At 42.9% G+C, this 12,214-nt stretch overlaps 1 protein-coding gene across 6 annotated transcripts in view; it reads right to left on the bottom strand.

The window, feature by feature from the left end:
* Nucleotides 1–12,214, bottom strand: part of DENND1A (DENN domain containing 1A) — a 491,959-nt gene that overhangs the window by 267,258 nt on the left and 212,487 nt on the right. The gene's annotated exons all lie outside the window — the stretch shown is intronic.

The following is a 12,214-nucleotide window of genomic DNA, read 5'->3' as shown; positions in this document are numbered from 1 at the left end:
CTCATCAAACTATGTCCCAGGTAACCTGGTCCCAGGCTCTGGCCTCACCCCCAGGCCTGACAGTCAAACGGAGAGACTTTTGTCTGTGTGAGGCCATATAAAGTCTTACACCCAAGAAGGCTTGGGCAGCACCAGCAGTATTCCTACACACAGCCTCGCTGAAATAGCCCCACAGGCCCTGGTAAGCAGCGCAGGTCCAGGTTCTGGAGACAGTGCATGCAATCAAATGGCTCATGGTCCAAATCACCTGTAAAAAGCCCTTGAATTGTCTCCAATGCACAGCAGCATGGTTTGTGTAAACACAAAGTAGCTGGCCTGAGTTTGAGGGACTGCTGAGTGAAAACCATCTAAGTTGAAAGCTGTCAGTTTGGTGAGCTGCTGACTCAGGCACTGAGTCCAACTGAGGACAAGTCACTTTCCCAATCTCGTGGCACTCAGTGCATTGTCAAGATAATCATTCCCGCTGCTGTGTGTACATATATGTCCGACCTTCTACGGCCGGATTCTACTTTAGTGTCATGAGCATTAAAACAGAAAACCACTACAAATAGTAAAAAGCTCTCCCACCTCTCTTGCTAATATTTCAGTTCAAAGCAAAGTAGGAGTGTGTGCTGGGGGCAGTGGTGGCAGAGGTGGCGGCAGAGGCTGACCGAGGAGCTGAGGAGGGTCGCCACCTGGGAGAACAGTAGCTGGGAGCAGGACGTTACAGCTCAGGCACAGAGAGAAGGGTGTCCTCTTGGAGAGGCCAGGGTGTTGGAGCCCAAGAGGGGTGATGAGGGTTCCCGGGCAAGAGGAAGTCAGAACTTAAGCAGGGTGAGGAGGGTGTCCACCCAGCAGGTGGCTTAGCTTGGAGTGTCAGAACACAAGAGGATGTGTGTTCCCTGGGGGCAAGGTCTGTCTCGAGTTAAAGAAAGAATCTATGTAGGGAGAAAGACACTAGATTGGTGTTATAACTCAACAGAAGTAAAAAGAGCACCTGGAAGGCAGTCTGGTGTGGGGTGCCAGAGCCCCAGCAGGTAGGAAGGCTTCCAGGAAGGTGGCCAGGCAGGGTCCAAGCAGTGGAAAAGGATGTCTGTGGCAGGAGGAGGCAACAGCACACATACACATGTGAATCAGAGAAGGTCCAGGTATCACATGGAAGTATGGGATCAAAATGCATATGGATTTTCTGATATTGATTATTGTAATGTAGTTGTGTGGAACAATGTTCTTTTATAAAACTGAAATTTGGGGGTTACTGGGTATTATTTTGGCAACACCTCCCAAATGGGGTATTTATGTTACACTTGCACCTTTTCAGGAAGTTTTGTTATTTTTTCAAAATTGAAATAAAACGGAGAAGACTCTAAAGGGTCTCCTCCATAAAAATACAATAAAGTAGACTAACTAGTATATACAAAATAATGGCATGAGTTGGAAAAATTAAAAATTTTAAATCATGTCTATTTGGAGGGATATGCAATGGAGAGAACAGTCAGTGGCAACTGTGGGAGTCAATCCCATTCACACGGAGAAGACTGAGCTTCATCTAGGTCTTGAAAGAGAGTGTCCTCAGTGTGTGGGGAGAAGGTTGGAAGGGGTGGAGATAAAGAGCATTAGAGGCAGAAAAAGCCCATGAGCAATGGCTTCCAGGCACGCACTCTCCACCTGACCTGAGAACTGTGTGCAGTGGAACAGCCAGACAGCAGGGTGTGCAGGCTGCAGGGCCGGAGATCGGGGGCAGGGGCAGAAGGACCAGACTCACATGTCATCTGATAGGCCTCCCCTTATGTCTGTCATCAGTGGGGAACCAAACGGACAGTTAAAAAGGAGTAACATTCTGAGCACGAGTTTTCAGAACTAGGTAGAAAGTGACTATTTCCCCCTCATCTTAAACCTCAGCATAGCCCAGTGGATCTTAGCCTTATCAGAACCAGGGTCCACTCTGCTATCCTAAAAAGAAAATCTCAGATAATATAACCTAGTCATATACATTATCTGTAAAAGATCAATTTAATGCTCTGGCTCTACTATAGAAGAGAAATAAAAAGGAAAATTAATCGAAAATAGAAGACTCACATCTAAACACGCAGGCACCACTGTATTAGCAGACAGGAAGCAGCCTCCCCGAGGAGGACTACTGCAGAGCTGCTCTCCTCGTGTCTAGAACAACCTACTTCAAGCTACAAACAGTGACATGGGACAGGGCCTTTCCTTTTTCTTGGTGACTTCCCACCGTCTGAGAAGCTCTTTCTTCACACTCCGTTGTGGGTATACTCAAGGGAAAGTATCCCTTCTTTTTGTCCTTCCTCTCAGCACATTTTGACAAGATTCAGTGAATGGCAAAGCACTCCGTGGAAGGCTATTTGGTATTGAGTTTTTAAAGCTTTCATATTCAAAACCAACCCCCCCCCCCCCCCCCCCCCCCCCCGGAACTTAAAAACACAGAGCAGCATGGCATTTGCTGGGGAGAATGCAGACTTGAGTCAAATAACCCTGGGGGAATCTCAGTTTTGGTACTTACTAGCTGTGACATCTTGGGAGAGCAATCTCTTCAAGACTCAGCTTCCTCGTCTATGAAAAGATACACACCACCAAACTAATGTAACTGAATATACACACACCCAACCTGGCACCTGCAATACTCTCCCTGCCCCTCTCTGCCTACTAACCCTCTTGCTAGTCTCAGCTTTGGGAACTCTCTCTGATTCCTGGGTATGGGCCAGAGGCTCCTCCAGCACTACAGGAATTCCTCGTGTCCTGCAGTCATCAGAGAAGATGGGAAAGCACAGCTGTTATGAGAAGAAAACAATCCCCAATGATGTGATTGCTTAAAAAACCAGTCGAGTCCTCACTCAGCCCTTCTGGTTTGACCTTGCATCAATCCCTGCTCCTCTGTTGATGTCTCAGTTGGTCAAACATCTACAATAAAACATATATTGACCACAAAGTAAAACTATAAACCCTTGCAAAGAATGCAGGATTGCATGAAGCCCTCATTCGGAGATGTTGGACATCTACTCAGAGTTGAGGCAAAGTGACCAAGAAATGAAGAACTAGCAACAAGGGACAAAGAGAAAAATCAAGAAAAACAAAGATGGTGGCACAATAGTCACATCAAAAGAAAATGAATTCAATATCAAACTATTAAGAGAAGCCTTAGGGAAATCCTCAAATAATTTTGGAAAAGTGACTCTTTTTATGGTTATGCTGAGAAAGTCAAACATGAACTGTTACAATGTCAGAAAAATTATAACCCCTCCCCTAAAAATCCACCCAACTCATCATTCATTCTAAGACTAATGCACTGGTGGAATAAAATCCTAACTACCCCTCCCCCCCCCCACCGTTTACTATAAAATTCTGGTCTCCAGTCAAATAGATACATTTTATTCCCAGACTATGAGACCCTCCTGGGCTCCCCGACTTTAAGACTCACTATAGTTTACAACATATGCTTGTTTGTCTTCTCCATTAGTGTCACCTCCTGAGAGCAAGGATCATGACTGTGTACTGACTGTTTTATCTCTAATGTGTGCCTGGCACATGTCAGATGGTCAATATATCACAACTTCTCTCGACAGATGTAACTCATCTCCATAGTTTCTACTAAAGCCATTGCACTAGAGCTACAGAGTTACCAGTCAACCAACTCTTGCTGGGACACGGGGCTCCAAATTTAGGAGGTAGCATTTTGGTTAGGAAAATAATGCAGAACTAAAAATGATCCCTGCCGATGGACTGCTGGAGTCTGTGACAAATAGAACAGAATGAGGAAACATTTAAGTAGGTTAAGCAGTACCCACAAACTAAAGGTTTTTTTGACACTTGCCCATCCCTCCAACACAAGTAAACCCCACCACCTGCTTTTTCTGTTCCTGCTGTGAGTGCTGTGGGAATGTCACGAAACCAGGATGATTGTTTTAGTTTGGCAACCTAATTTTTTAAGCATAGGTGAACCTTCAGAATTGCTACGAATCCTCAAATCTGTCAGTGCATCAGTCCTCGTGTTCCCCAAAGGGTCAGCTCCAACGTTTTCCCATCTCTAACCCATCCCTCCTGCCCTTCAGAAGATACTCTTCTCAAGCTTACTGAAGAGAAAGGCAAAACCATAAGTTTCCTCTCTTCCACTCCTCTACTTCTCATGTCCCTTCATGGAAAGTAGGAAAGACCCTAGATCTCAGCCACACTGCCTCCTATAAGACAGATCTCCCCCATCATACTCAGCAATAAGCATTCCCACTTTTAAGCATAACAAACCCACCTATGGGTGTGCATTGGTCTACAGTTCTCAAACTACAGCCTTAGCACCAAGGTAGACACACTTCTCCCCATGAGAAAAGCATACCACATCTTCCTGAGCTGTCCACAATAAGCTTCAATGAATGCTCTGTGGAATTAAAAATTGACGTGATGTTTATAGTCCAAACATCACACATTTCCAGATCATTCGTTTTTCAAATGTTGCAATCAATCCTTTAACTACAAGTCCTCCACATTTATTAAGACCCAACGAATATATGCCTGGCACTCTGCAAGGTGCACGGGGAATGAGCCCCAAGTCCCAGCATCTGGGGAACTCACAGTTTAATACGGGGGAAGCAGACATATTGGCAGATAATGTCAGCAGCACTGGGCCAGTGCTATGACAGAGCTTCATAAAGAGAACACAGGAGAGGTTCTGGGAAGTCTTCTCACAGGAAGTGACACTTTGCTGACCAACTTTACACAGACTGCAAAGGCAGGAGACCCATCTGGGTTTGAGTATCAGATCTGTCACTTACTAGCTGTGGCCCAAGCCATGTTTCTCCTCTCCCGTGTGTGAAGTGGAGATGATGATATCCACCCTCCCATGGCTGTTACGAGGGTGAACCATATGTGAATGCCCCCACCACTGTGCATGGAACAGAGTAAGTACTGCTTTCCCCTGACAAAACTGTATTCTTATTGCTAATAAGATCAGAAGTCTGAGGAACATAAATAAGAGAAAAAACAACTCTCTGGGGGAGCAGAGCCTATCTCACGCAAGCTGAGCATTCTGCTTTGCTCACAGCTGTTCACCTCAATTCGTAAATCTATTATGGTATCCAGTTAGACTCAAGAATCTCTGATTTACATCCAAAATTAACATCCCATTGTGATAACTATTATATCTATGCAGGAAAATATATTGTATGTAGTGAAATGAGTAGAAATATTAATTTGCATTAGGAAAAAACACACAAAAAGCTCCCATAAAACATCTGTGCTTATATAAATCTACCCAAACAAACAGTTGGACTTGATTTTGGAAACAAGGCTCTTTCTCTCTTGATGAGTATTCAATAATTGTTGCTGTTAGAGAGTAGGTTTGTCGTCTTCTTTTCTGTGACGGTGTGACGGTGATTGAGGGAAACTGCTCAGGAGGAGAGCACAGAGGCACTTTCCTGTTACCGCTGGTGAAGTGTTGGTAACAGAAGATCTTTGGATAATGACACCTGTGCTGACAATTGAGCATAATTCTCAGGTATTTTCCATTGAGCCGGGAGATGGGGAGCACTAAAGCCTTTCCTCATTTTCCAAAGGGAGTCTATGATGCTGCCCACTCCTGAATTCACACACGTGCAAGTTTATTTACTTTTTGCCATTCAGAGCATCTTATTTTATGGTTTAAATTACTACTGTAATATAATGTAATGGGTTAGTGAGGTTCTAACCAAGGCCCACCTTATGGAAGCTCTCATAGACTGAAAGAGAAATACACTGTCATTACTGGTGGACAAAACACACACACACACACAACAAAGGGAAGAAATGGCTAGACAAGAAGTCCTGCCCTACTTTCAGTAGTAAACAACCAAATTAATTATCCCACTGAGACATCATTTGGTATTATTCTCATTTTAGACCTAGGAAATTGGAGCTAACAGGAAGAGGGGACACATTTATCAAGTGTTAGGTGCTTTGAGGTTAGGTGCAGGTAACGAAAGGAAGGAGAAACAGGCACACAGAGAGAAAGGAGCTGGTTAAATAAGAGTAATGTTTTAGAAGGCAAAGAGTTTGGGGCCAAAAAGAAACTCATTTAACACTTACCCCCAAATCATCTTTACGACAACTCTATAAGATGAATTATCATCCCATTTTACAGATGGAAAAACTGAGTCTCAGAGAAGTGAAGTGACAGGCCTAGGATAACACAGCTGCTAAAAGCAGAGCAAGACACAAATTACCTCCAGCGCTAGTCGCTTCACATGACACAGTATTAGTTGTGCAACATTATCAAACAGAATGCTCAGCCCTGAGATTAGGATTTGCGGTCCTCACTGTACTGCCTGGTCGAGTGAAAGCTTGCCTCCCAAAGCCCCTTAGCTCTGTGTTCTGAGTGGTCCAACTTTGGCTCCTTCCCAACAATTCGGTGTGTATTCTTACTTTGCCAACTCCAGGGGCACTGGTCATGTGTCAGTTCTTTATTGCTTTAGGAATTAGTGTATGCGTTATATTCAGAAACACAAATATAAATAGCTTGATTTAAAATGTTTTAATCAAACATGGCAGAGGAGAGACTTTAAGTTTCCAGTGCTCCCTGTTAAGACCCATTGCCTCTACCTTAGATGTGTGTTTTTAAGATCTTATCTAGAAAAACCATGTGGCCTGTGTCATAGATTCTTAAACAGACTGTGTTGCCTTTTTTAATTTAAAGTATAAGCTTTAAATGTATGCTTATGGTGACAATTAAGGAAATGCTAGATTAGACAGGGCATCAGTTTTCCAGGAATAGCACTCATTTAAGTTCATTTCCACCCCAGATCTCTGCCTGAATGTTGTATCATTCAATCGCAAATCTCTCTATAAAAGTGTCTGGCTGTCTCTTAAACCCATTTACGCTCTATGCTTCAATGCCTTTCCTTGGCAACTTTTTCCATATGCTTAACTTCTTTCAGGGAAGCAGTTCTGTCTCAATTCACAGAACAGCACACCAATCAACGCAGGCAGGCAGGTAAAGAAAGGAAGAAGGAGAGACAGGCACACAGAGAAAGTAGGATATGAATGTAGCTGTTCCAATAAAAGTAATGTTTTAGAAGGTAAAGAGGTTTAGGCCTAAAGAAAACTAACCTAACACCTACCCCCAAGCAATCAGAGAGCCCTGAACTTGAATTTATAACCCAAACACTCTGTACCATATGCAACTTGAGACATACAACTGGTAGCACTACTGGGGATTTATGACTTATGACTTGTTCAAATTTAATTTGTAACCAAACACTTCCCCTTCCTCTTAGCTACCTTAGAACTCTTGATTAACTCTTGTTTTCACAGGTCAGAGGTTAAATAAAGGAAGGGAAGCATTCTGGGGTGAGACTGCCCAGAGCACCACATCCAAGAGTGACCTGTGCAGGGAACATTAAAATAAGTGATAAGACTGGAGATTGTTTGAGACAGCTGATGTTCAAAGACTCCTTTGGGTGCGAAGCAGGACCTTGGAGAGAACTGGCAACAAAGACAGACAGGAAACTGCTCTCAAGTTACCTTTCATGACAGAGCAACTCTCTCACCAAGAGGTTTCTCCCAAAATGTTTTTGAAAATGAAACAGGGTTTTGAGGGAAGGTCAAGCAGGAATTTTTGTGAGCCAAGCAACCCTTCTCCTTGCTTCATTCTACCACAGGCATCGTCTGCCCACCAGATTCTCCTACTCCAAAGGAAACCCCGTTGCTATCTTATTTTGTGGCAGACTTGGGCCAGACTGAGGGAAGTAATTTCTTTGTACAAAATTAATCACACAGAGGCACAGTCAACCTGCTGAACAGGATATATGTGATCTGTCCAACTGCAAGATCCACTTAGTTCCAAGTATCTTTACTGCTGGGCTACTCCGATGTACCAAATTGATAAAATTCCTTTACTGCTGGATTACTCTGATGCACCAAATTAATACAATTAATAACAGTAGAGACCACCATTTATTCTGGAACTACCAAGTACCGGGAGCCTTATATGCATTTGCTTATTTACTCCCCATGGTGAGTGGGTACCATTACCTCCCAGGTAACAAATGAAGCAACTGAAGCACAGAAAGGATAAGTAACTTGTCCAGAGTCACACAGCCACAAAGTAGATCAGGGTCCGATCCAGGTTGTGTGATTTACTATAGCATCGGTACTTTCCTGAAACAAAGTCTGTCTCAGGGAATGATTTCAGTGAGGTGCACATCAGACAGCACACACACTTTGCATTTGATTAGGTGCTTTCAAATCATCAGAGTGGGACAGTCATTAAACTCATTTTATAGAAAGCACGCATTCACTCACTAATTTATTCTTTTACTCATTCATTGCCTAATATAAGCCAGGCATTGGGTAGAGAGTTGAAAAAGATGTAACTTCCACAAAGGTAGGTCCCTGGTTCAGATCTGTATGTGAAACCGTTACAGCATTAGGAATGAATTGGACAGAGGCAATGAGAACAAAATTTGGACAACGTGGGATGAAATGGTGGGGCCCCCCTGAAAGGAAGTAGGGTGCGCATTCCCTCTGGACCATAACCACATAACACAGCTACAGCATGAGATATAGGAGGCTGCCTCAACGGAGCCCTTCGGGAGGACAAGGAACCCAATCCCAAGGAAGCTGAGGAGCTGGGACTCCGGTACAAAGTTGGAACGTGAGATGCCATTAGTCATTCTCCACTGTTGCTGTGATTAAAAAAAAGAAAAACAACAACCCCATCCCTCAGCCACTCCGACATTTAAATAATCTTGGTGCTTACGCCTTATTGAATGATTATAAGCAAAGAGAAGCAGTTTGTAGTATTACAAAAGCTAAAATTGGTATTGTTAAAATTCCTCAAAATATAGTATCTTAGAAGAAGGCAACGTGTTGAGTTACAAATCAAATATGAACAAGTCATAAGTCATATATCCCCAGTCCTGCTGCCAGCAGTGTGTCTCCTTCAAAAGAACCCTAAAACTGAAACTTTAGAGGAGGCTCAATCAGCAAACCTCCTACAGAAATAGGTTTCTCTGATACATATTCTTTTTTTTTTATCCTCACCTGAGGATTTGTTTTTTTTATTGATTTGAGAGAGAGAGGAAGGTAGGGGGGGAGGGGAAGAAGGAGGAGGGAAGGAGAGAGAGGGAAAGAGAGAAACATCAATGTGAGAGTGAAACATTAATCAGTTGCCACTCACACACGCTCCGACCTGGGATTGAACCTGCAACCCAGGTATATGCCCTGACCGGCAATCGAACCCACCACCTTCTGGGTGTACTGGATGATGCTCCAACCAACTGAGCCACACCGGCCAGGGCTAGTACACAGTCTTAAAACTCACGTAGTATGAAAAAGAACAGGAAATCAATCTTTCAATGAGTAGCTACTAAAGGCAGACTATTAAAATGAAGGTCAGAAAAATGTATGCATGAATCGTTTTGACCATATCATCATCAGCATTAAATATTGTAACTCAAAATTTTCGGTAATAGATTTTAAATGGCAGTTCTTTATTATGTATAAAAACAAAACATATATACACACCTAAACCATGTGCTAAGAGAATGGTTAAATTAATTATGTAATGAAAATATATAAATCCAAGGAATAGAAAATTACATTCTAAAATAATTTTCATGATGTGCTAAAAGGGTCATGAAATAATATAGATGGAAAAGCAGCAGCACACATAATAACTATGCACCACATGCAATCATATACACTTATAGACTAAAAGATGAAAAATTAATTGTGGTTATTTCCAGGTTATAGGATTGTAGATAATCTTTGTTTCCTTGTACTTTCTTTTCTACATTTTCTTTTTTAAATATGTTTTTATTGATTTTTAGAGAGAGAGGAAAGAAGAGGGGGAGAAAGAGAGAGAGAAAAATATTGTTGTGAGTAAGAAATACCCATTAACTACCTCCTGTAAGCACTCCAACCAGGGACTGAACCTGAAACCTGGGCATGTGCCCTGACGGGGAATTGAAATGGCGACCTTTTGGGGCTCAGGACAAAGCTCAAACAACTGAGCCACACCAGCCAGGGCTCTTTACTACATTTTCCATGGCTTATATATTGAGCATGCAACTGCTTTAATATTTTTTTTAAAGTTGTTTTGTCCTTTATTTTTATTTTTTTTTGTCCTTACCCGAGGACATTTTTCCATTTTTTTTTCAGATAGGGAGGGAGAGAGGGAGGAAGGGAGGGAGGGAGAAACATCGACATGAAAGGGTCACATCGAGTGGTTGCCACCCACATGACCCAACCAGGGCCGAGGACAAACTGCAACCGAGGTACGCCTCCCTAGTGGGAATGAAACCCAGGTCTCCCTGGACCACAGGCCGACGCTCTAACAGCTGAGCCAAACCGTCCAGGGCTGTTTTGTCCTTTAAGTAGTTATTCGTAATTGCAAATACTTGGAAGCAAGCTAAATGTACAATTACAGATCACAATAAATTATGAAATCTTAAAATAATAAAATATTATATATTCATTAAAATCAGACTATAAAAAATATTTTAACATAAAAATATTTACAATAAAAAAAGCAGGCTCTATACTATGTACAAATCATTTTTCATTTCCATGTCTATGTTTTCCTATATTCTCTAAACTTTCTATAATAAACACGTATTACTTTTAAATGAAAATACCAACCCACTCTCTTTTTAAAAATAATTTTTTTCTTGATTTTAGAGAGAGAGGAAGGGAGAGAGAGACACACAGACATTGATGAGAGAGAACATAGATTGGCCGCCTCCTACATGCCCCCACTAGGGATCGGGTCCAAAACCTGGGTATCTGTCCTGACCGGGAATCACATGGATGACCTAATGGTGCATGGGTCGATGCTCAACCACTGAGCCACACTGGCTGCGCTCTCCCCACTTCCTTTAAAAAAACCAAAAACAGCCCTGGCCGGTTTGGCTCAGCGGTAAGAGGGTTGGCCTGTGGTCCAGAGATACACGGGTTCAGTTACCGCTAAGGGTATGTACCTCGGTTGCAGTTTGTCCCCGGCCCTGGTTGGTCATGCAGGTGGCAGCCACTAGATGTGTCCCTTTCACATCAATGTTTCTCTCTTTCTCTCTCTTCCTCCCACTCTATCTGAACAAAAAATGGAAAAATGCCCTCGGGTGAGGATAAAAACCAAAACAAAACAAACAGCCCCATGTATGATTCCCTCGCTGCCTAACAACTTCCAAGTCATCCTGCTTCTGGTAGGGAGGCAGGATAATCAGGGAATGAAGCAAAGGCCTACCTTTTTATGTCTTTAAGTATGCTTAATAACTGTGATGACCCCGTTCCCAAGTAGGCCCTCTGGATGAAACAGAAGTTAGTACTCTTTAACAAACTGGTCACATGGAGCCTCATGCTCTTTCCACTGCACCATGCTTTCATGGGTCTCAGTTTTGGGGCAACAGTGTTTGGCTAATAAGGTTTTCAATGACCTTCCTTAATGTGGGAGCCGTCAGCCTCAATAAACCCTGGTGGGCCTCAGAAAGCAGGACATAGTCACTTATCCAAGGATACTCTAAGTTAAGAAAGAAAAGAAAAAGGGTCAGAATCTATTTTTCCCCATTAGATTCTGAGGCCAAATCTACAAGACTGGACCCTTCATATGAACATTTAGTAAGCATCAATTCATGCCAGCCCTGTGCTACAGAACCGGGATAAATAAATGGACAAGACACAGGGCTGCTGTCCTCCAGGAACCCAAGTCTCCTGGGGAAGACACACATGCAAATGGGTAATCACAGCGCACTCGATGCTGTGCGACAGCGGGCACCAAGAGCTGAGGAACACCGAGGAAGGGCACAGCAACAGTCTGGGTTATTGGCTAAATGAGGAAGAGCAGTCAGATGAAAGAAACGTGTGTTTCCATCCGGAGGGAACAAAATACTACAGTGAACTACAAATGACTTGAAGTGGCTGGATCACATCTAAGGGTGGGGTAGGATATTTCTCTGTGTGCTTCTTTTTCTGGTGGTGGTGGCGGGGTGGGGGGGATCTTGACAGTAGGAGATATGACTAGACAAATCCCAAAAGACCAGCTTGTGAGGAGTTTTATGTGCAAGATTAGAGTTTAGCTCTTTTCCTGAAAGCTAGAAAGGGTTTTAAGCAAGGAGAACTTTGATCAGATTTGTGTTTTTAGGTGATCATTTTAACAACAGTGGAAGATGACTGAAAGGGGAAGTCTGGAAGCAGATGAACTCAAAGATTTTAAAACCCATGGACAGTTGTTGTTCCTTGCCACTTCGCACTTCGA

Source organism: Molossus molossus, unplaced genomic scaffold (genome assembly GCF_014108415.1).
Source record: "Molossus molossus isolate mMolMol1 unplaced genomic scaffold, mMolMol1.p scaffold_m16_p_14, whole genome shotgun sequence".
NCBI classification, from domain to species: Eukaryota; Metazoa; Chordata; class Mammalia; order Chiroptera; family Molossidae; genus Molossus; species Molossus molossus.
This window is presented reverse-complemented; position numbering and strand designations above follow the sequence as displayed.